At 51.4% G+C, this 25,299-nt stretch overlaps 1 long non-coding RNA gene across 1 annotated transcript; it reads right to left on the reverse strand.

The window, feature by feature from the left end:
- Positions 1 to 10,455: 10,455 nt before the first annotated feature.
- Positions 10,456 to 24,408, reverse strand: LOC119957422. Its single transcript, XR_005458801.1, has 3 exons — positions 24,345 to 24,408; positions 22,841 to 22,921; positions 10,456 to 10,579 (listed from the first exon to the last, which is right to left on the reverse strand). It is a non-coding gene; the product is annotated as an uncharacterized LOC119957422 (long non-coding RNA).
- Positions 24,409 to 25,299: the final 891 nt, after the last annotated feature.

The following is a 25,299-nucleotide window of genomic DNA, read 5'->3' on the forward strand; positions in this document are numbered from 1 at the left end:
AAAATTGGTGAGTGAGAAATCAGAAATTACATTATTTGATTACGTGTCAAATTTTAGGGAGCCATTAAATAGAGCAGGTGAGTTGGCTAGACAACATTTAAAAGTTGCACAAAATGTGATAAAACGGGTAGCGGACAAGAAATCCAAAGTTCGTAGTTTTGCCTGTGGAGATAAAGTTTTAGTGTTGTTACCAGTGGTAGGTGAGCCTTTAAAAGAAAGATTTTGTGGACCTTATTAGATTGAAAGGAAATTAAGTGAGGTGAATTTTGTGGTAAAAACACCAGATAGAAGGAAGACTCACCGAGTGTGTCATGTGAATTTGCTTAAAAGGTACTTTGAAAGGGAAGGAGAGAAAAAGGAGGAGGTTTTAATGATTCTTACTCACAGTGATGAACCAAAAAAAAGGGGCAGCAGGGTAGCATGGTGGTTAGCATAAATGCTTCACAGCTCCAGGGTCCCAGGTTCGATTCCCGGCTGGGTCACTGTCTGTGTGGAGTCTGCACGTCCTCCCCCTGTGTGCGTGGGTTTCCTCCGGGTGCTCCGGTTTCCTCCCACAGTCCAAAGATGTGCGGGTTAGGTGGATTGGCCATGCTAAATTGCCCGTAGTGTCCTAATAAAAGTAAGGTTAAGGGGGGGGAGGTTGTTGGGTTACGGGTATAGGGTGGATACGTGGGTTTGAGTGGGGTGATCATGGCTCGGCACAACATTGAGGGCCGAAGGGCCTGTTCTGTGCTGTACTGTTCTATGTTCTATGTTCTAAATCCAGATGACTCAATTTGACAGGCCTCAAATTAAATTGGAAAATGAGGATGTTCTTAAAAATTGGGATAAATTGTTGGGTTACCTTCCAGAGGAAAAACAAACTGACCTGAAAGAGTTATTTTAAAATTTTTTTTAGAGTAACCAATTATTTTTTTCCAATTAAGGGGCAATTTAGCGTGGCCAATCCACCTACCCTGCACATCTTTGGGTTGTGGGGGCGAAACCCATGCAGACACGGGTAGAATGTGAAAACTCCACACGGCCAGTGACCCAGGGCCGGGATTCGGACCCGTGTCCTCAGCGCCGTAGGCAGCAATGCTAACCACTGTGCCACCATCCTGCCCTTGAAAGAGTTATTGATATCACATGGGCAAGATTGTGGAGATAAATTCGGAAGATACTAAAATGGTTATACATGATGTAGATGTGGGAAATGCTATTCCAATCAAACAACATCCATACAGACTTAACCCTTTAAAATTGCCACAGGTTAACAAAAAGATTGAGAGTATGCTTAAAAATGGCACAATTGAAGTGGGTTGCAGCCAATGGAGCTCACCCATTGTGACGGTACCTAAACCAGACGGTACCCAAAGGTTGTGTGTGGGCTATAGGAAGGTTAATGCAGTTACAATAACGGACTCTTATCCTATTCCACGTTTGGAGGATTGCATTGAGAAGGTGGGACAATCAGTTTTCATTTCCAAATTGGATTTACTTAAAGATTTCTGGCAGGTACCTTTATCCGAAAGGGCGAAGGAAATTTCAGTTTTGTGACTCCAGATGGTATATACCAATTCAATGTTATTTGCCATGAAAAACGCCCCAGCCACATTGCAATGGTTAACTAACAAAGTTGTTTCAGGAATACCCAATGTGTGGCACACATCGACGATCTGGTAATTTTCAGCCAGACATTTAAAACATCTCATGGAGTTATTTAATCAACTTCAGGAGGCGGGTTTGGTGATAAACCTAGCCAAAAGTGAATTTGGAGAAACCCAAGTCACTTTCCTTGACCGTACAATCGGACAGGGTCAAATGGTCACACGGGACGTGAAACAATATTGAGCAATTTTCAATACCCCTCGAGACCATAAGACCATAAGACATAGGAGTGGAAGTAAGGCCATTCAGCCCATCGAGTCCACTCCGCCATTCAATCATGGCTGATGGGCATTTCAACTCCACCTACCAGCATTCTCCCCGTAGCCCTTAATTCCTCGCGACATCAAGAATTTATCTATCTCTGCCTTGAAGCCATTTAGCGTCCCGGCCTCCACTGCACTCCGCGGCAATGAATTCCACAGGCCCACCACTCTCTGGCTGAAGAAATGTCTCCGCATTTCTGTTCTGAATTTACCCCCTCTAATTCTAAGGCTGTGCCCACGGGTCCTCAAAGACAAAGGGAAGTAATGCGATTTCTTGGCATGAGTGGATTTGGTCGAACATTTGTAGCGTGATTGCTCCACTGATGGACTTGCTGAAGAAACGTCAAAAATTTCAGTGGAAAGCGGACTTTCAACAGGCATTTGACTGCCTGGAAGCTGTGATAACCAATGTGCCTATGTTGGAGAATTACAAGGGACTCTGTGATCAGATAGAACTAAAGTATCTGACTTTAAAGAGAAATGCAGAGGAGTAGAGAACTGGATGGATCGTGCAGAGACCCTCTTGTTCAAAGAGACTGTCAATCGATACGAATTTCAGTTGGAGGAAGAAAAAAAAAATGGACTATATTACTATACCCATTTGCGTGTTGTTTTTTTGAAACAAAAACGTATATTTACTGTGTGCATTTCTTAAAGGACAGTGAAAAGGTGAAAAATGAAACCATCTTGAAGTTGATGGTTCATTTGTTTTTCTAGGGGGGAGGTGTCATGTGAGAGTGCCTTTAAGAAATGGGTGTTTATAAATGGGTGTGTATATAAATATCTGTAGTGAGAGTACCTTTAAGAAATGGGTGTCTATAAATGGGTGTGTATATAAATATCTGTAGTGAGAGTACCTTTAAGAAATGGGTGTTTATAAATGGGTGTGTATATAAATATCTGTAGTGAGAGTACCTTTAAGAAATGAGTGTTTATAAATGAGAGTGTATCAAAATATCTGTAGTGAGGGTACCTTTAAGAAATGGGTGTTTATAAATGGGTATGTATATAAATATCTGTAGTGAGAGTACCTTTAAGAAATGGGTGTTTACTACTGCAGTGATGTCAGAGAGTGGGTGGAGCTGGGCTGTCTGTCAGCTTTTTACTTTCGTTTTTGAGCTGGCTGTAGGGTGTGTTTTAGTTTCGTTTTCAGTGTTGGAGCTGAAGCCAGACAAAGCAGGTTTACTGCTGATCTCTCTGCCATCAAAAGACTATCTCTGATCATTTGGTGAATTCTGAATTATAAATGGTTTTAGTAGTGAATGTAAACCTGATGTGCTTCTGTTAAAGGTTTTGTTTTTAAGTTGTATGAATGTTAAAAAGGAAAGTTTAAAGGATTACTTAGCGTTGTATTCTTTGGGGGTTGTATTTGGATTGATGGTTGCTAAGATGTTCACTGTATGTTTTAAAAAGGGTAACGAATTCATAGAATAAACATTGTTTAGCTTTAATAAATACTTGTCCATTTCTGCTGTACCACACCTGTAGAGTGGGCCGTGTGCTCCCCATACCACAATCTATTAAAGTTGTGGGTCAGGTGAACTCCATGATACCCATTGGGGTTCTCTAAACCCTGGCCCATAACATTTGGAATGATGTGGCAATGCCGGCGTTGGACTGGGGTGAGCACGGTAAGAAGTCTTACAACACCAGGTTAAAGTCCAACAGGTTTGTTTCGAATCACTAGCTTTCATCCGTTATCGTAGCATCTGCATGGTCTCGCCATTGTACCACGCCTCCTTTCCTGCGGCTTCTGAGGTAGACTACGTTGGTCGAGTTGCACGAGTATGTGCTGAGTGGGTGGTGTTCTCACGTGTGAAGGTACTCTCCGTGTCAATGATTCTTGAAGAATTGCCTCCACTGGGGAGAGGGGGTTGGGGGAAATTTCCCAATGCTGAGGTTCATCTGCTTTTGAAAATCGTGAAACAGGCGCCGTGACTGAGGACAGAGAGAGGAGGTAGGAAGCTCAGAGGTGTAATCATGGGCTCCTGGTCCTGATACTGCCCGTGCTGGCTCAGTTTGGGTGGGTGGGTGGGTGGTGACAGGGGAACGGGCAGTGGGGCGGGGTAACCCCCCCACGGGACTCGAGCGGTGTACCGGCACTGATCACCATTGCCATGGCTTGCAGGGTGACCATCTGGCTGTGCCTACTACTGGCCCCGACTGACCACCCACATTCGCCCCCTGCTTCTGCGGAGTGGCAGCAGCCACGTGGATGCCACATCGCACCCCCCCCCCAGCCCCATCCCAGCCCACATCCTTCACCCCACTGCACCTGCAACCCAGCCCCCACCCACAACTCACCCTCCGCCACACCCCCCCTCCAGCCAGCTGCCATCCGCAGGCAGGGCATCATGTAGCCCACCAAAGGACAATGCGCAGAGGACCACCAACAGGGGGAGGTCTCCACCGGGGTGGGGGGGGGGCGCGGAGCGTACCGCTGGTGTCATGTGAGAGTACCTTTAAGAAATGAGTGTTTATAAATGGGTGTGTATATAAATATCTGTAGTGAGTGTACCTTTAAGAAATGGGTGTTTACTACTGCAGTGATGTCAGAGAGTGGGTGGAGCTGGGCTGCCTGTCAGCTTTTTACTTTCGTTTTAGGCTGTTTGCTGCAGGGTGTGTTTTAGTTTTTTTATTTTCAGTGTTGGAGCTGAAGCCAGACAGAGCAGGTGTACTGCTGATCTCTCTGCCATCAAAAGACTATCTCTTGATCATCTGGTGAATTCAGAATTATAAATGTTCTCAGTAGTGAAGTTAAGCCTGATGTCTTTCTGCTTTGAAGGTTTTTAAAGTCGTATGGATGTTGAAAGGACAGCTTACGGGTTACTTAGTGTTGTATTCTTTGGGGGGAGGTGTATTTGAATTGATGGTTGCTGAGATGTTCACTGTTTTAAAAAGATTAACTTGAGTTCAGAGAATAAACATTGTTTTGCTTTAAAAAATACTTTTCCATTTCTGCTGTCCCACATCTGTGGAGTGGTCCGTGTGCTCCCCATACCACAATCTAGTAAAAGTTGTGGGTCGTGAACTTCATGATACACTTTTGTTTTTACAAAACAGGAGTCAGCCGCTGGCTGGAGAGAGGAGGCACAACGGCCCCAACCACCCCCCGGAGGATGGGGGGCTGCCAAGCGCGAGCGTCAACCGCGATCAGACGGAGCAGCGGTCCCACAGGACTGGCACTGACCCCCCCCTCTCACAGGAGTGGGCTCCCCTCTCCCTCCCACCCCACCCCCGGGGGGACCCCCTCGGGACGTTTGTTCGAGAGCTCGGAGGCCGCCCAGCGGAGCTCGCTGGTCGGTACTATGGGCCTGGAATGGGTTTGATCTACGGCCCTGGAATCGGGCTGTGTGGACGCCGAGCGCAGGGGGCAGAACGCCTCCCAGACTCGGTGCCTAGACACGGACTGACGGAAAACCGAGCGTACGTAGCCCCAGGCCGCGTCCATGATACACTTTGGGTTCTCTGAACCCTGGCCCACAACACTGGCAAGGTCAGTGCCAGCCAGTGGTACCACGGGCAGGTGGGAGGGGCACCAGGGCCAGAGGCCCCTCAGTGCTTGGCACCGATTGGGCCATGGCTGCGGGTTGTGGTGGGGGGGGGGATTCGTGCTGGGGCAGCGTCCGCAGTACCAACTGCGGCAACTGTGTAGCCCGTTGGCCTGGGGGCACTGAAAATGCCAACATGTCGGCCTTTCATACCTTGCAGCGCCTGCCAACACGGGCGAATGGGGAAGGACATCCACTCACGCTGATCGTTTAAGTGTCGTCTCGTATACACTTTTAACTCAGTAGAAATTTAAGCGACACGTCTCGGGTGCAAAATGAAATCTTTTATTGTGTCTATTGATTATAATTGAGAGTTTGAAATCTTCTTGTGGCTACAAATCAAATGCTCTCAGTAAAGCCCCTGCCGCAGAAGAACATAAGAACTAGGAGCAGGAGTAGGCCATCTGGCCCCTCGAGCCTGCTCCGCCATTCAATTAGATCATGGCTGATCTTTTGTGGACTCAGCTCCACTTTCCGGCCCGAACACCATAACCCTTAATCCCTTTATTCTTCAAAAAACTATCTATCTTTACCTTAAAAACATGTAATGAAGGAGCCTCAACTGCTTCACTGGGCAAAGAATTCCATAGATTCACAACCCTTTGGGTGAAGAAGTTCCTCCTAAACTCAGTCCTAAATTTACTTCCCCTTATTTTGAGGCTATGTCCCCTAGTTCTGCTGTCACCCGCCAGTGGAAACAACCTGCCTGCATCTATCCTATCTATTCCCTTCATAATTTTAAATGTTTCTATAAGATCCCCCCTCATCCTTCTAAATTCCAACGAGTACAGTCCCAGTCTACTCAACCTCTCCTCATAATCCAACCCCTTCAGCTCTGGGATTAACCTAGTGAATCTCCTCTGCACACCCTCCAGCGCCAGTACGTCCTTTCTCAAGTAAGGAGACCAAAACTGAACACAATACTCCAGGTGTGGCCGCACTAACACCTTATACAATTGCAACATAACCTCCCTAGTCTTAAACTCCATTCCTCTAGCAATGAAGGACAAAATTCCATTTGCCTTCTTAATCACCTGTTGCACTTGTAAACCAACCTTCTGTGACTCATGCACTAGCACACCCAAGTCTCTCTGAACAGCGGCATGCTTTAATATTTTATCGTTTAAATAATAATAATTGAAGAGATATAATTAACTTTGTGGTTTACAAACAAATTGAACTTTCAAAAAGGCTTATGTTAGGATGAGACATGAAGGCTCAGTTAGGGCACTTGAGAGTTACAAGTTAGCCAGGAAGGACCTAAAGGGAGAGTTAAGAAGAGCGAGGAGAGGACACGAAAGGTCGTTGGCGGATAGGATCAAGGAAAACCCTAAGGCTTCCTATAGGTATATCAGGAACAAGAGAATGACTGGAGTAAGATTAGGGCCAATCAAGGATAGTAGTGGAAAGTTGTGTGTGGAATCAGAGGAGAAAGACAATGTTGTCGAGGAGAATACTCAGGTACAGCAGACCAGGCCGAACCTGGAGTACTGCGTGCAGTTCTGGTCACCACATTATAGGAAGGATGTGGAAGCTTTGGAAAGGGTTCAGAGGAGATTTACTAGGATGTTGCCTGGTATGGAGGGAAGGTCTTACAAGGAAAGGCTCAGGGAATTGAGGTTGTTTTTGTTAGAGAGGAGAAGGCTGAGAGGTGACTTAATAGAGACATATAAGATAGTCAGAGGGTTAGATAGGGTGGACAGTGAGAGTCTTTTTCCTCGGATGGTGATGACCAACACGAGGGGACATAGCTTTAAATTGAGGGGTGGTAGATATAGGACAGATGTCAGAGGCAGTTTCTTTACTCAGAGAGTAGTAGGGGTGTGGAACGCCCTGCCTGCAACAGTAGTAGACTCGCCAAATTTAAGGGCATTTAAGTAGTCACTGGATAGACATATGGATGAAAATGGAATCGTGTAGGTCAGATAGGCTTCAGATGGTTTCACGGGTCGGCGCAACATCTAGGGCCGAAGGGCCCATACTGCGCTGTAATGTTCTATGTTCTATGTTCTAAAATACAGTCATGGTTTCTTGCTCAAAGCAAAACAGCTTGCACAGATTGAAGAGTTAGAGTAGAAATATGAAAATGCAAAATAAAGATAGCGAGTAGTTAGGTAAAAGGTATAGAGTGATCCTGGAATGGAAAATGGCTGCCCGGACATCTATCTTTAAGGAAAATGTTGTCAGTCTGACTCCATTTGTCCCTACCCTTGTAATGTGCTGATTGGCTTGGATGAGTCTCAAATGTATTTGATTGGATGGTTGGTTGTCAATCATCAATGTGCAACATAGTTGTGAATATGTTGCATCTTTAGATGTTTGTTGTGTCTTGGAATGTGATGTACACTTTTAATCAGATCTGGTTTCTCCTGGTTTTTTGCTGGCTGCTGTACTTTTTCACATTTTGCACAATGGCAGAATCATTTCATCCATGTTAACTTATTGTGACCTTCATTCAATAGTTTCATTCGCTTCAAGTTGGACTGTCCTAAAATGTGCAGCTTAGGTGGGATTAGCCATGCTAAATTGTCCCTTAGTGTCCAAAGATGTGCAGGTTAGGTGGATTGGCCAGGCTAAATTGTCCCTTAGTGTCCAAAGATGTGCAGGTTAGGTGGATTGGCCGTGCTAAATTGTCCCTTAGTGTCCAAAGATGTGCAGGTTAGATGGATTGGCCATGCTAAATTGTCCCTTAGTGTCCAAAGATGTGCAGGTTATGTGGATTGGCCATGCTAAATTGTCCCTTACTGTCCAAAGATGTGCAGGTTATGTGGATTGGCCATGCTAAATTGTCCCTTACTGTCCAAAGATGTGCAGGTTATGTGGATTGGCCATGCTAAATTGTCCCTTACTGTCCAAAGATGTGCAGGTTAGATGGATTGGCCATGCTAAATTGTCCCTTAGTGTCCAAAGATGTGCAGGTTAGATGGATTGGCCATGCTAAATTGTCCCTAACCTTTGGGTTGTGGGGGTGAATGAAGCCCCAGCTTCATTCGTCACTCGCCCTCTGAAGAATTCACATCAATCTTTTCTGCACCCTTCCTAAAACTTCACGTCATTCCCGCTGAGGATGTGCGAGCGTTTTATGAAGGGTCATAACTTGCTAGCTTTTGTTGTGGGCTTTCCGATTTGTAAAACTGAAGAATCAGTGTAAGTTATCAGCGACTTTCTCAGCCTGCCCTGTTCCCTCCAATGCATCCATCCAAGTGGATCTTCTCCTGCATTTTGTTTCCAATTCTACCCTTCATTCTCGGTCACGTCTCCTTGTAACTTCACCACTTGTCCACATCTTCATTTTGTCTTCATCTGTCACGGGGTCTGCCCGTTCCATCAGCCTGATTATATCAGTCATCTTGGGGATCTGATGAAAATCCCCGGGGTCGGGGATTTCCTCCGAGGCCCTCGGAGAAGATGTGTTCCGGTAGAAAGCCGAGCAGCGGATTCACCCGGACTGGGTGTTCGCTTGTAGCCTGTGTCTCAAACTCCAATAAACACATCGCTTATCAAGCAACTTGATGTGGACTCCTTTCTTTGAGAGTGGTCACAATAATTCAGACAGCCTGGTGGCATAGTGGTTAGCACAATCGCTTCACAGCTCCAGGGTCCCAGGTTCGATTCCGGCTTGGGTCACTGTCTGTGCGGAGTCTGCACATCCTCCCCGTGTCTGGGTGGGTTTCCTCCGGCTGCTCCGGTTTCCTCCCACAGTCCAAAGATGTGCAGGTTAGGTGGATTGGCCATGATAAATTGCCCTCAGTGTCCAAAATTGCCCTTAGTGTTGGGCGGGGTTACTGGGTTATGGGGATAAGTTGGAGGTGTGGGTTTGGGTAGGGTGCTCTTTCCAAGAGCCGGTGCAGACTCGATGGGCCGAATGGCCTCCTTCTGCACTGTAAATTCTATGATCTATATCCTTGTGAAGCCTGTCACGATCCTCATCGCAGTTCACAATATTTCCAAGTCTCAAGTCATCTTCAAATTTTGAAATCGTGCCCTGAACATCCAGATCTAGGATGTTAATATAAATCACGACGGGCTGTATACAATCACCCAGTCAGGAATAAGTAAAAGTATTTTTCTAGGCCTGTATTAAATAATTAAACCATTACATATTGACTTCTTAGATATGTTAAAGCCAATGATTCAAAATATCCCACAGTTCAAAATAAAATCCACTCATACTTTTCACGTAAAAAGCATAACTTTACTGATGCATGGGGAAATCAAATGATGAATAGATGGTAGATTTGGTGATTAAACTGCTAATATATTTTCGCAGACCTCTTGCACCTCAAAATTTGCTCACTGCTTCTGTGCTGTGACCAGTCTGTGATTGGATATCAAAGAGAGACAATAATTCATCCTGTTACCAATGGTTGTGACTTAAATATTTTCAGGAAGAAGAAATGATCATTCAGCCCGACTGCTTCAACGCTGATTTGTCCTCGGTTATCTCCAGAAAGATCCAATTGCCCCATGAACGGATTTGTACGTGGCCCTGTCCTGTAACTTATTCCATAACGTGTAGAGGATCAGCCTTAACAATAATGGCTGGGAGTATTTTTATTTACCGATATAACCCTTGGAGCATAAAGTCTGGCAGTGTTTCTCTATTATACAGTTCCTGTATTTACAACTTTTTGATGTTAAATATAACTGCTGATATTGCAGCTCAGCTGAGTTGATGCAGCTCAAGTGAGTTGCGGACATCTTTTGGTGACTGATCCACTTACCACCAGTTCTGTTCATGCAGGTATCAGCTCAGCTGCAGAGGAGACGGCTGTAGGGGGCAATTGGAAGCATGACCTCGATGTCCGTTTAACCACAATCTTCCGTTCAAAATTGTCCAGTTTTAAATTAATGAAATGAAAATCGCTTATTGTCAAATGACGTTGCTGCGGAAAGCCCCTAGTCGCCATGTCTCCTGTTTCGGGTCCTTTATCTCCCGTGGTTTGCATACATTTTCGAGTCCTTCTTGGCGTTGGGGCAGAGGTGAAGCTTGTCACACGCAACATTGGGCGTGGCCTTTTTGAGGAGCTGGTCGATGACACGTTTATTGAACTCCTTCATAAACCTGCTGCACTTTGATAAGTCTTTGCCGGGCAGAAGGGCGCAGATGGCTCGCTGCAAATGGAAGTTAAACATTCAAATCAACAACATAGTTCTTCAGCAGAATTGTAACTCTTGTGTTTCTGTTGCTGTTGGTTTGTACAATACGATTGCGGACGGAAATCCACTTACACTTTGAAACCTGCCCTCAGGATAAGCTGGTCAAGCCACTGATCCACGCCAACCTGAATCTCGATGATGGGCATTACATAGAACATAGAACAGTACAGCACAAAACAGGCCATTCGGCCCTCGATGTTGTGCCGAGCAATGATCACCCTACTCAAACCCACGTATCCACCCTATACCCGTAACCCAACAACCCCCCCCCCCGCCTTAACCTTACTTTTTAGGACACTAAGGGCAATTTAACATGGCCAATCCACCTAACCCGCACATCTTTGGACTGTGGGAGGAAACCGGAGCACCTGGAGGAAACCCACGCACACACGGGGAGGACGTGCAGACTCCGCACAGGCAGTGACCCAGCGGGGAATCGAACCTGGGACCCTGGAGCTGTGAAGCATTTATGCTAACCACCATGCTTGTTGGATGGACAGATGGGCAGCACGGTAGCATAGTGGTTAGCGTAAATGCTTCACAGCTCCAGGGTCCCAGGTTCGATTCCCGGCTGGGTCACTGTCTGTGCGGAGTCTGCACGTCCTCCCCGTGTGTGCGTGGGTTTCCTCCGGGTGCTCCGGTTTCCTCCCACAGTCCAAAGATGTGCGGGTTAGGTGGATTGGCCATGCTAAATTGCCCGTAGTGTCCTAAAAAGTAAGGTTAAGGGGGGGGTTGTTGGGTTACGGGTATAGGGTGGATACGTGGGTTTGAGTAGGGTGATCATTGCTCGGCACAACATTGAGGGCCGAAGGGCTTGTCCTGTGCTGTACTGTTCTATGTTCTATGTTCTATGTTCTATTTATTGCCCATCGCTTTGAGGCAGCTGAGTGCCCACTTCAGTAGGCATTAAGAATTGATCACTACGTCTCACAGCGCCGAATTCCCAGGTTCGATCCCGGTTCTCGAACATAGAACAGAGAACATACAGTGCACAAGGATGTCATTCGGCCCATCGAGTCTACACCGACCCACTTAAGCCCCATAACCCAATAACCCCTCCTAACTTTTTTGGTCACTTAGGGCAATTGATCATGGCCACCGAACCTGCACGTCTTTGGGCGAAACCGGAGCACCCAGAGGAAACCCACGCAGACACGGGGGAGAACGTGCAGACTCCGCACAGACAGTGACCCAGCGGGGAATCGAACCTGGGACCCTGGCGCTGTGAAGCCACAGTGCTAGCCACTCGTGCTACCGTGCTGCCCAGCATTCCCGGTTCAATACCGTGCTAACCAGTAGGTCACTGTCTGTGTGGAGTTCGCACAATCTCCCCGTGCCTACGTGGGTCTCACCCCCACAACCCAAAGATGTGCAGGGTAGGTGGATTAGCCGCGGTAAATTGCCCCTTCATTGGAAAAAATAATTGGGTGCTCTAAATTTGAAAAAAAAAAGAATCTGTAACAATGCTGTTGGTTTGGAAAGACCACATATCTACTTCCCATGAGGACATTAATGAAGCAGGTGGAATTTTACGATAATCCAGTCATTTCACCATCACCGTTCGTGATTTTAGCGTTTAGTTCCAGATTTGCTTAATTAATTTGTCACACTGATGTGATGGGGTCTGGCTCTGAAACAGCAGTCCAGCTCTGTAAGCAACTAACGCAGGAACATAACCACTGCATCACCACACCAGTTGCTACAGTTTTCTGTTCTGTACATCGTCTGTGTTATAACCTGCCTGCTTACCATTGGCTGGAGACTAATGGCAATCCCACAATCCTTAGGGAGTATGAGCTTCCCCAATGAGGGGGGGGGCGGTGAAATCATTAGCAGATTCTCTGCATTAATAAAACTGGCCAGTTTTGAACCAGCTAGAGAGGAGTGAGCAGCAAGGGAGTTGCCTCTGCCGTTGTATGTATATGTAATTGTAAATAAAGTTTTCTTTCTATTCTACAAACTCGTGCTGGATTCTTCGTGGCCCTCACAAAACTGGCGACGAGGATGTAAGTGGATAGCTGTCGACGCTGCTGACGCCACCTCCCTGGATTTTTGTTGGACACAGGTTGGAAGTTGTTTTCTATTACACCATGCCTCTGTATGAACGTTTGGATGTTTTTGATGCTGCGCTGGAAAGCTGGAACCAGTACGCACAACGGATGTGGTACCATTTCTGGGCAAACAACATCACCTAAGTCGAGCGCCTGGTGGTCATATTGCTCACCGCCTGCGGCCCGCATACGTTTGGGGTGATTAGGAGCCTTACATACCCAGCTACGCAGGACACCAAGGCGTTTGATGAACTTAGTGGGGCAACATTTCAACCCAACCCCGTCCACGATAGCGTTACTGGTTTAATACTGCTGAGAGGACCCCAGGAGAATCCCTTGCTGAGTTTCTATCCCGGCTACGCAGGATTGCGGAGTACTGTGACTATGGTGAGACCTTATCAGAAATGTTACGCCACCGTTTGGTTTGTGGTATTAACAACGCGGCCACCCAGAGAAAGGTGTTAGCCGAGCCAACGTTGACTTTTCAACAGGCCATTCAGATAGTATTGTCCCAAGAGAGCGCAGAACGGGGAGTGCAGGAGCTGCAGGGAATGGAGGTTCACCCCTTGGGGCGCAACCCCTTCCGTCCAAAAGTTTCTCCCCGCTCCCCTGCTGTACCTTGGGCGAGGCGACGTCCGGATCGACACCAGTGGCCGCCGAACGTTTCCCCCTAAAGGAAGCCTTCTCCACAACCGATGGATGAAGAACCATGTCAGTGCCCCCGATTGCGGGCCGCCCCCCCAACCTTCCCCCCCGTGGAGGCACCCCCCCGGAGTCAGCTCCCCCCCCGCCCCCTCACCAGGACGGCCACAGCAGCCGAGGTCCAGGCCGGGAAGGACCAGACGCAAACGACGTCGGTGGGCACTCGGCCCATCGATCGCGCAGAATCGCTGCGGGGGCCGCTTTCAACATCCCCCGACAGGCGCCGTGGCGGGGCGATTGCCTCCGATTCGCCAGAGAATCAGCGGCCCGATGTCAGAGCGGCGTGGCGGGATGCGCGCACCCCCCCCCCCCCCTCCCCAGGCGATTCTCAAATTCACCGACTGACCACTAGGAGTCTCATTAGTATATAAGTGAATGTTAGAGTCAGGTGACCTCAGACTGACTGGAGAGCTGGAAGAGAGAGGTTGCTTGTACATGTTCATACTGTTCGTCATCTGCTGTTTTGTATATAGCTATCCACAGTTAATGTAAATAAATTGTTTATAGCTTTAGCTACAAGTGTTCTTGAACCATAAATCAGGCCATTCGACAATAACATTACACCCGGCGGCGTAAAATGACAGCCGGCACGTGCACTACCTTTCCACCATTGTGGGTTTCCATTGCCGCTAGAGGCTGGTGTGAAACTACGGGATGTGGGCGTCGCCAGCCAGAGCCACCATTTATTCCCCATCCCTAATCGCCCCTTGAGAAGGTGGTGGGTGAGCCGCCTTCTTGAGCCGCTGCAGCCCGTGTGGTGTTAGGGAGGGAGCTCCAGGATTTTGACCCAGCGACAGTGAAGGAACGGCCGATATATTTCCAAGTCGGGGCGGTGAGTGACTTGGAGGGGAACCTCCAGGTGGTGGGGTTCCCAGGTATCTGCTGCCCTTGTCCTTCTAGATGGTAGCGGACGTGGGTTTGGAAGGTGCTGCCTAAGGAGCCTTGGTGAGTTGCTGCAGTGCATATTGTAGATGGTACACACGGCTGCCACTGTGCGTCGGTGGTGGAGGGAGTGAATGCTTGTTATAATAATAATCTTTAGTATTGTCACAAGTAGGTTTACATTAACACCGCAGTGAAGTTACTGTGAAAATCCCCTCGTCGCCACATTCCGGCGCCTGTTCAGGTACACAGAGGGAGAATTCAGAATGTCCAATTCACCCTAACAAGCACGTCTTTCGGGACTTGTGGGAGGAAACCGGAGCACCCGGAGAAAACCCACGCAGACACGGGGAGAACGTGCAGACTCCGCACAGACAGTGACCCAAGCCGGGAATCGAACCCGGGACCCTGGCGCTGCGAAGCAACAGTGCTAACGACTTTGATACCATGCCGCACATGTGGAAGAAGGAGCAAACAAATGGGGCTGCTTTGTCCTGGATGGTGTGGAGCTTCTTGAGTGTTGTTGGGAGCTGCACTCATCCAGGTAAGTGGAGAGTATTCCCTCACACTCCTGACTTGTGCCTTGTAGATGGTGGACAGGCTTTGGGGGGAGTCAGGAGGTGAGTTACTCTCCGCAGGATTCCCAGCGTCTGACCTGCTCTGGTAGCCACAGTATTTATATGGCTGGGTCCAGTTCAGTTTCTGATCAATGGTAACCCCCAGGATGTTGATAGTGGGGGGTTCTGGGATGGTAATGCCGTTGAATGTCAAGGGGCGATGGTTAGATCCTCTCTTGTAGGAGATGGTCATTGCCTGGCACTGTGTGGTGCAAATGTAACTTGTCAGCCCCAAGCCTGGATATTGTCCAGGTCTTGCTGCATTTGGACATGGACTGCTTCAGTATCTGAGGAGTCGCGAATGGTGCTGAACATTGTGCCGTCATCAGCGAACATCCCCACTTCTGACCTTATGATGGAGGGACGGTCATTGATGAAGCAGCTGAAGATGGTTGGGCCGAGGACCCTACCCTGAGGAACTCCTGCAGTGATGTCCTGGAGTTTTGTCAGGTATGACTCGAATCAGCGGAGAGTTTTCCCCCTGATGCGCATCGACTCCAGTTTAGCTAGGGGCTCCTGGATGCCATATCGGTCAAATGCTGCCTTGATGTCAAAGGTCACCTCGCCATCAAGCGGACAATTCTTCCAGGAGGGGATCTCCCAGTGACAGATTGACGTCTGCAGGAGATAGTGCTGGCTGGCGATGGTGAGGATGATTCGATGGAAATGAGAGGACATGCATATTTCCAGGGGATACTGACCCAGTCTGAGGCGGCTTCCAGTAGATAGTAACGTGGGAGGGTTAGGGGAACACATTGGCTGAAGGTCAATATCTCAAATACCACGGGCGCGATTCTCCAACCCCCACGCCGGATTCTCCCCCCCCCCCAAAACGGCGTGCGGCGTTTTACGGCAGGCATCTCGGAGAATCTCCGCCCCGGATGGGCAGAGCGGCCTGCCCAATCCGACGGCTTCACGTCGGCGCCAACCACACCTGGTCACTGCCGGCGGGAACAGTGCGTGAATGCTGCGTGTGCGGCCTGTGGGGGTGGGGAGAACAGGGGGCGAGGAGCGGCCTCCGACGCCGGAGTCAAACACTCCGGTTTTCAATCCGCCGTCGGCACTTAGTCTCCCGTTGGGAGAATCGCTCCCGTACACATCAGAACTCATTAAATTGCAAATGGATTATATTTACAAAAGGGCCATAAGATTAATAGCCAGACCTCACCCTTGCAAATCGCACACAAAATTAAAACTTCTGAACCTTGCATTCTCTACCGTTCTTCTGTTGCTGCCTCAAAATCCATAACAGGGTTAATGCAGCCTGCAGACCAGTTTGACCTGTTGTCTGACGTTAGAGACGTTTAAGGGGCATCTTGACAAATACGATGGGAATAGAATACACGGAACTGTAGAAGATTTTAGTTCAGACGGGCAGCATGGTCGGCACAGGCTTGGAGGGCCGAAGGGCCTGTTCCTGTGCTGTACTTTTCTTTGTTCCAGGGCGATCAAGGCAGCTATCCTCTGGGGATATAGGGTTGGATTCTCCGTTTACGGGACTGTGTCCCCCACGCGGTCCAGTATCACAGACGGTGGGACCATGAGTGGACCATGGCGTTGGGAAATCGGCCGGTCGGGGACGGAGAACAGCGGGGCGGGCCCCAGGCAACGGCCTGAGGAGGTGGACAATCGGCGCTGGTGTATACCCCGAGCTTTTCGGGGTGTGGAGAATCGCGGTCCCGGCGCCGGTCGTGATTCCGTGCGGGAAACTGGATTCTCTGCCCCGTCGCCAAACGCGGTTTCGGCGTTGTGGGGCAGAGAATCCGGCCCCTGAGGTTTGAAAGGCCTTTGCTTACTTTGACTGTCCCGTTGTGGGGCAACTAGGGGCAGCAGGGTAGCATGGTGGTTAGCATAAATGCTTCACAGCTCCAGGGTCCCAGGTTCGATTCCCGGCTGGGTCACTGTCTGTGCGGAGTCTGCACGTCCTCCCCGTGTGTGCGTGGGTTTCCTCCGGGTGCTCCGGTTTCCTCCCACAGTCCAAAGATGTGCGGGTTAGGTGGATTGGCCATGCTAAATTGCCCGTAGTGTCCTAATAAAAGTAAGGTTAGGGGGGGGGGGGGGGTTGTTGGGTTACGGGTATAGGGTGGATACGTGGGTTTGAGTAGGGTGATCATGGCTCGGCACAACATTGAGGGCCGAAGGGCCTGTTCTGTGCTGTACTGTTCTAAAAACTGCTCCTTCCGCAATCGATGTGGATGGAACGGGTCACAGCCAAGGGGGTTTCGGAAGGGCCAAACTGCCTCAGATCATCCTGAGTGGAAGCCTTGTCCAACAGCCGCACCTCCTTTCGTTGGTTCGTTGAGGGCTCATGCCTGGCTCCTTTGGGTGTTCTGCAGGCCCAGGTCCTCAATGACAATCCCTACCCTTTAATGCATGCACATGTATGCCCCACTTCATCAGCAAGTGTCTGACAATGCTGCCTGATGTCCCCACCTCTTGCAGCTTCCCCAGCGTCATCTGGACGGCCCATTCCAGATTCTCAGCATCCGACTTGGACGTGGCAGATGTGTCTTCCCCCAGCCTTTGCCCATTGCCGGGGGAATTGGCCTCCTCCTGCTGTGGTCACCTGTCTGCGTGTGAGAATTGGCACGGAGTGCATTTATAACCCATCTGGTGGAGGGGGCAAGTGACTGCTGTCCTGCCCGTATGGATGCACTTTCCTCCGCCTCTTCCCAAATGTTCCAGCTGGGCTGCCCAGTCCGGACTACCAATCCTTTCACACCTTCTGTCTCTCCTATTGTGCATCAACATTTCCTGCCCAAAAATGAGGGTGAGAGCAATTGAATTTCATGACTTCCCCATGTTTGCTGGCTAACAAATAAATCACTGGATTGTGATCAAGACAATAAGAGATTTGTTTCTTGCAGGGGTCGGTTTGCAGGATTGAGGGAGCTGGGACCGACGTGTGGGCTGGAGCAGGGGGAAATATTTAGATACATGCAGGTTCGAGATTTTGCCAGAAAGGAGATACACAGCTTCCCGGCCTCAACATTGCTGGAGGAGATGCTGATGACAGAGGGACTGGAGAAGGGGGTAGTGTCGGCGGTTTACGGAGCTATTTTGGAAGAGGAGAAGGCACCGCTGGAAGGGATCAAAGCAAAGTGGGAGGAAGAGTTGGGGGAGGCTATGGAGGAGGGGTTCTGGTGTGAGGTGCTCTGGAGAGTGAATGTCTCCACCTCGTTCGCGAGGTTGGGGCTGCTACAGCTGAAGGTGGTGTACAGAGCGATGAGTCATGAGGGCGAGGATGAGCCGATTCTTTGAGGGGTAGAAGATGTGTATGAACGTTGTGTTGGGGGGGGGGGGGGGGGGGGGGGGGGGGGGGGGGGTCGCTAATCACGTTCATATGTTTTGATCCTGTCCAAAGCTGGAGGATTACTGGAAGGAGGTTTTTAGGGTGATCTCTGAAGTGGTGCACGTGAAACTGGACCCGGGCCCTCGGGAGGCCATATTCGGGGTGTCGGACCAGCCGGGGTTGGAAACGGGGGCGGAGGCAGATGTTGTAGCCTTCGCCTCGTTGATCGCCCAAAGGCGGATCCTGACGGGATGGAGGGCAACCTCTCCACCCTGTGCCCTGGCGTGGCGGGGGGACCTGCTGGAATTCTTGACTCTTGAGAAGGTTACGTTTGAACTGAGGAGAAGGATGGAGGGGTTCTACAATTCATGGGCGTTATTCATTCTGCACTTTCGAGAATTGGATCACTTTGAACATTAGTTGGGGGGCTGGGGTGGGGAGGGTTGGGGGTTGGGGGAGGTGGGTGGGAGGGTTGGGGTCGGGGGTCGGTGTGTGTTGGGGGAGGTGGGTGGGAGGGTTGGGGGTCGGGGGTGGGTGTGTGTTGGGGGAGGTGGGGGGGAGGGTTGGGGGTCGGGGGTCGGTGTGTGTTGGGGGAGGTGGGTGGGAGGGTTGGGGGTCGGGGGTCGGTGTGTGTTGGGGATGTGGGTGGGAGGGTTGGGGGTCGGGGGTCGGTGTGTGTTGGGGGAGGTGGGTGGGAGGGTTGGGGGTTGGGGGTCGGTGTGTGTTGGGGGAGGTGGGCGGGAGGGTTGGGGGTCGGTGCGTGTTGGGAGAGGTGGGTGGGAGGGTTGGGGGTCGGGGGTCGGTGTGTGTTGGGGGATGTGGGTGGGAGGGTTGGGGGTCGGGGGTCGGTGTGTGTTGGGGGAGGTGGGTGGGAGGGTTGGGGGTCGGGGGTCGGTGTGTGTTGGGGGATGTGGGGGGAGGGGGGTCGGTGTGTGTTGGGGATGTAGGTGGGAGGGTTGGGGGTCGGGGGTCGGTGTGTGTTGGGGGAGGTGGGTGGGAGGGTTGAGGATCGGGTGTCGGTGTGTGTTGGGGGAGGTGGGTGGGAGGGTTGGGGGTCGGGGGTCGGTGTGTGTTGGGGGGGGGGGGGGGGGGGGTTGGGGGTCGGGGGTCGGTGTGTGTTGGGGGATGTGGGTGGGAGGGTTGGGGATCGGGTGTCGGTGTGTGTTGGGGGAGGTGGGTGGGAGGGTTGGGGGTCGGGGGTCGGTGTGTGTTGGGGGAGGTGGGTGGGAGGGTTGGGGGTCGGGGGTCGGTGTGTGTTGGGGGATGTGGGTGGGAGGGTTGGGGATCGGGTGTCGGTGTGTGTTGGGGGAGGTGGGTGGGAGGGTTGGGGGTCGGGGGTCGGTGTGTGTTGGGGGAGGTGGGTGGGAGGGTTGGGGGTCGGGGGTCGGTGTGTGTTGGGGGAGGTGGGTGGGAGGGTTGGGGGAGGGGGGCGGTGTGTGTTGGGGGATGTGGGTGGGAGGGTTGGGGGTCGGGGGTCGGTGTGTGTTGGGGGAGGTGGGTGGGAGGGTTGGGGGGTCGGGGGTCGGTGTGTGTTGGGGGAGGTGGGTGGGAGGGTTGGGGGTCGGGGGTCGGTGTGTGTTGGGGGAGGTGGGTGGGGGGGGTTGGGGGGAGGGGGTCGGGGGTCGGTGTGTGTTGGGGGATGTGGGTGGGAGGGTTGGGGGTCGGGGGTCGGTGTGTGTTGGGGGAGGTGGGTGGGAGGGTTGGGGGTTGGGGGTCGGTGTGTGTTGGGGGATGTGGGTGGGAGGGTTGGGGGTCGGGGGTCGGTGTGTGTTGGGGGAGGTGGGTGGGAGGGTTGGGGGTCGGGGGCCGGTGTGTGTTGGGGGAGGTGGGTGGGAGGGTTGGGGGTCGGGGGCCGGTGTGTGTTGGGGGAGGTGGGTGGGAGGGTTGGGGGTCGGGGGTCGGTGTGTGTTGGGGGAGGTGGGTGGGAGGGTTGGGGGTCGGGGGTCGGTGTGTGTTGGGGGAGCTGGGTGGGAGGGTTGGGGGTCGGGGGTCGGTTTGTGTTGGGGAGGTGGGTGGGAGGGTTGGGGGTCGGGGGTCGGTGTGTGTTGGGGGAGGTGGGTGAGAGGGTTGGGGGTCGGTGTGTGTTGGGGGAGGTGGGTGGGAGGGTCGGGGGTCGGTGTGTGTTGGGGGTGGGTGGGAGGGTTGGGGGAGGGGGGCGGTGTGTGTTGGGGAGGTGGGTGGGAGGGTTGGGGGTTGGGGGTCGGTGTGTGTTGGGGGATGTGGGTGGGAGGGTTGGGGGTCGGGGGTCGGTGTGTGTTGGGGGAGGTGGGTGGGAGGGTTGGGGGTCGGGGGCCGGTGTGTGTTGGGGGAGGTGGGTGGGAGGGTTGGGGGTCGGGGGTCGGTGTGTGTTGGGGGTGGGTGGGAGGGTTGGGCGTTGGGGGTCGGTGTGTGTTGGGGGAGGTGGGTGGGAGGGTTGGGGGTTGGGGGTCGGTGTGTGTTGGGGGAGGTGGGTGGGAGGGTTGGGGGTTGGGGGTCGGTGTGTGTTGGGGGATGTGGGTGGGAGGGTTGGGGGTCGGGGGTCGGGGGTCGGTGTGTGTTGGGGGAGGTGGGTGGGAGGGTTGGGGGTCGGGGGTCGGTGTGTGTTGGGGGAGGTGGGTGGGAGGGTTGGGGGTCGGGGGTCGGTGTGTGTTGGGGGAGGTGGGTGGGAGGGATGGGGGTCGGGGGTCGGTGTGTGTTGGGGGAGGTGGGTGGGAGGGTCGGGGGAGGGGGGCTGTGTGTGTTGGGGGATGTGGGTGGGAGGGTTGGGGGTCGGGGGTCGGTGTGTGTTGGGGGAGGTGGGTGGGAGGGTTGGGGGGAGGGGGGGTGGTGTGTGTTAATGGCGACTATGGATGATCCCTGATTCCTTTTTGTCATTTGTTTGTGTGAACATGCGGATAATGTTTGGGGTTTGGTGGGAGGATGGGATCATTGTTATTGATATGGGGATTGACATATTTGTTACTGATTATTGTTTACTGTTGGTGGGTGTAAATTTGGGAGCGAATGTGAAAAAGGAGGAGAATAGAGCATAGAATGAAAACTATTTAAAAAAAAACTGACTGCATTGTGTACCATATGATTGAGGTTGTCCAGAAGGGTCACCCTCCACAGCAGTAAGTCCATGGAGATTGAAGAATAAGTATCAGAGATGTATTGAGCGGAACGTGCTGGTATTACATAGAATTTACAGTGCAGAAGGAGGCCATTCGGCCCATCGAGTCTGCACTGGCTCTTGGAAAGAGCACCCTACCCAAGGTCAACACCTCCACCCTATCCCCATAACCCAGTAACCCCACCCAATACTAAGGGCAATTTTGAACACTCAGGGCAATTTATCACGGCCAATCCACCTAACCTGCACATCTTTGTGACTGTGGGAGGAAACCGGAGCACCCGGAGGAAACCCACGCACACACGGGGGAGGATGTGCAGACTCTGCACAGACAGTGACCCAAGCCGGAATCGAACCTGGGACCCTGGAGCTGTGAAGCGATTGTGCTGTCCACAATGCTACCGTGCTGTCCTTTTATCTTTTATGCCTCGCCCCCTTTCCCTGTTCCCCCATCAGGCAGCATCTGAATTCTCCAGGTGCATTTGATATGAAAGCGTTGAGCATGCGGTCCTACACTCTGCTGTACATTACGTCAAGAAATCCCGACTCTATGATGAATTAGAACATAGAACAGTACAGCACAGAACAGGCCCTTCGGCCCTCGATGTTGTGCCGAGCAATGATCACCCTACTCAAACCCACATATCCACCCTATACCCGTAACCCAACAACCCCCCCTTAACCTTACTTTTTAGGACACTACGGGCAATTTAGCCTGGCCAATCCACCTAACCCGCACATCTTTGGACTGTGGGAGGAAACCGGAGCACCCGGAGGAAACCCACGCACACACGGGGAGGACGTGCAGACTCCGCACAGACAGTGACCCAGCCGGGAATCGAACCTGGGACCCTGGAGCTGTGAAGCATTTATGCTAACCACCATCCTACTGTGCTGCCCTTTAAAATTGCTTATTGTCACAAGTAGGCTTCAATGAAGTTACTGTGAAAAGCCCCTATTCGCGACATTCCGCGTCTATCCGGGGAGGATGGTACGGGAATCGAACCGTGCTGCTGGCCTGCTTGGTCTGCTTTGAAAGCCAGAGATTTAGCCCTGTGAGCTAAACCAGCCCCTAAATGGGGAATTCGGAACTTGCCAGTGTGGAATGAGGCCGTTCAGCCCACTGTCCCTGTCCTAGCTCTTTGCTGGAGTTCTGCAGTTAATCCCAAACCCTTCCCCTTTCCTCGACAAATCGTATCTTCCAAACGCCTCGATGCGTTTATTGAATCTGCTTCCCTCAGCTCAGTGTCGCCATGGGGGTTGTTGAAGAGAGCGGATTGAAGCTGAAAGTAATTTGAATGGAGATGCTCTGAAGAGCCAGCGAGGGAATATGTTTCAAAATACACACACACCACCCCAGATGGGACTCGAACCCACAATCCCTGGCTTAGGAGGCCAGTGCCAATCCATTAGGCTGACATCACACTAGAGGACATGTTCCCTCAGGCCTCTATGGCAGTTAACAATCCCAGTTTCCACCCCCGTCATCGGACTTTGCCACGCAATGGGAAATTCGACCCGTGGACTCCCAGAGTTTCTGCTTCGGACGTCTTTTATTTCATCGAGATACAAGTAACCCACCTTTTTCTTTTTGGGCAATAATTTCTTCAGTTTCTTCATGAGAAGGATGCAAAATTCGCACGTGAATTCATCTCTTGGATCCTGTTCAACACAAATAAATCGTCACTGTACATTTCAAGCCATGAAAAAAAAAATCGCTTCTTGTCACGAATAGGCTTCAATGAAGTTACTGTGAAAAGACCCTAGTCACCACATTCCGGCGCCTGTTCGGGGAGGCCGCTACGGGAATTGAACCGTGCTGCTGGCCTGCTTTAAAAGCCAGCGATTTAGCCCAGTGTGCTAAACCAGCCCATGATACTCAAATGGCGAAGCAGCTTTGTCCTGGGAATGAAATACTTTTGTTTCCATTGTCTGTCAGCAGCACTCCCAACTCACAGGATAAGCTGCAGAGTAAAGCTCTGTTTATTCCCTTCCACCAGTGCATCTCAACCCAAACCTCAGGAAATTCTTCTTCATCAACACCAGGGTTGCATCTTTCTGTATTTCCCACGCAGCTGTTATCCTGTGCGGGCAGCACGGCGGCATTGTGGATAGCACAATCGCTTCACAGCTCCAGGGTCTCCGGTTCGATTCCGGCTTGGGTCACTGTCTGTGCGGAGTCTGCACATCCTCCCCGTGTGTGTGCGTGGGTTTCCTCCGGGTGCTCCGGTTTCCTCCCACAGTCCAAAGATGTGCAGGTTAGGTGGATTGGCCATGATAAATTGCCCTTAGCGTCCAAAATTGCCCTTAGTGTTGGGTGGGGTTACTGGGTTATGGGGGTAGGGTGGAGGTGTTGACCTTGGATAGGGTGCTCTTTCCAGGGGCCGGTGCAGACTCGATGGGCCGAATGGCCTCCTTCTGCACTGTAAATTCTATGATTATTTACAATATATTGGAGGCAACTCTAGTTTTTTTATTGAAAGGTGTCTTCATGGATTCCAATGCAGAGCATGGGCTGGAAAATCCAGTGCCCTGCCCCATGTTTCTTGACCATTCACTGGCGGCGGGATTCTATACTTGTGTCAATTTGATCTCCTATCGAAGCCATCATACGCCCCCCGGGAAACCAGCGGGCCGGCGAGGCCTACCAGTGGGAATCACAATGGGCGAGAGAATTCTGCCCCTGTTTGATAGTCTTGGCTTCTTCACAATAACTAATCAGTCAACAGCAAAACAAGAAGGGACAATCATGCTACTGTGGTGAATGTATTCACCACAATGCATGCATGATACCATAACCTGTGACCTATGACCTGGAAGTGGTGATATGAACTGCTTCCAGGTACTGCGCTGTAACCTCGGTGTGGCTCCGCCTCTGGCTCCGCCCACACCGGGGCATATATAGGCCGGCCTCTTGTGGGTGGCATTCATCTGTACGACTGACTGGCGAGGCAGGTTCATGACGATTAAGTTCACTCGCTCTCTCTTCCTCGGATTGAAGGCATATCAGCGACCCTTTCTCCCTCAGCCCCAGCTCCCCACAAATCCCTCCTCAGTTTTAAGTTGCGGACGATAGCAATCTTACCTGGGGATGGCTGCTGACTGCAGAGCCAAGGAAAGAGCCGTTTACGTGATCTGGCTCATCCTCAGGGAAGGCATCAGTTACGTTAGTCTGCGTCCGACTCTTACACAGGCCAAGGGCAGCGCACAAAACCTCTGGCTTCTGGTGGAAACCAAAACAAGAGAGGAATTTAGGAGACGTTTTGTTCTGAGCAGTTTAGAACTGGACCGGTCGCTTCATTGTCACGAGTTGGCTTCAAATGAAATTACTGTGAAAAGCCCCCAGTCGCGAGGCTGGTACGGGAATTGAACCGTGCTGCTGGCCTGCCTTGGTCTGCTTTCAAAGCTAGCAATTAAGGAGGCCGTTCGGCCCATCGAGTCTGCACCGACCCACTTAAGCCCTCACTTCCACCCTACCCCCGTAACCCAATAACCACTCCTGAACGTTTTGGTCACTAAGGGCAATTTAGCGCGGCCAATCCACACAACCTGCACGTCTTTGGACTGTGGGAGGAAACCGGAGCACCCGGAGGAAACCCACGCAGACACGGGGGAGAACGTGCAGACTCCGCACAGACAGTGACCCAAGCCGGGAATCGAACCTGGGACCCTGGCGCTGTGAAGCCACAGTGCTATCCACTTGTGCTGCCCATAAAAAGAAGCAGATTTTCTGAGTACAGGGTCACCCCATGCCCCACCCCTCCCGATTTGTCCCCTCCACTTGCTGTAAGTCTATGCACTATGGCCAAGTGGCTCTATTGCTGAAGCAAATAGGCGCGGAGACAATGGACATCCTTGCCTCGTACCCCTATTCAGCTGAAAGTCGCCCGAGTTGAAAACTTTTGTGTGAACGCTAGGGAACCCTATACAGTAAACACATCCAGCATATAAACTTTTGCCCAAATCGAAACATTCCAAGAATCCCAAATAGAAATGCCCACTCCACTCGATCAAACACCCTTTCCCCATTCAGGGAAACA

The sequence above is a fragment of the Scyliorhinus canicula genome, chromosome 26 (genome assembly GCF_902713615.1).
Source record: "Scyliorhinus canicula chromosome 26, sScyCan1.1, whole genome shotgun sequence".
NCBI classification, from domain to species: Eukaryota; Metazoa; Chordata; class Chondrichthyes; order Carcharhiniformes; family Scyliorhinidae; genus Scyliorhinus; species Scyliorhinus canicula.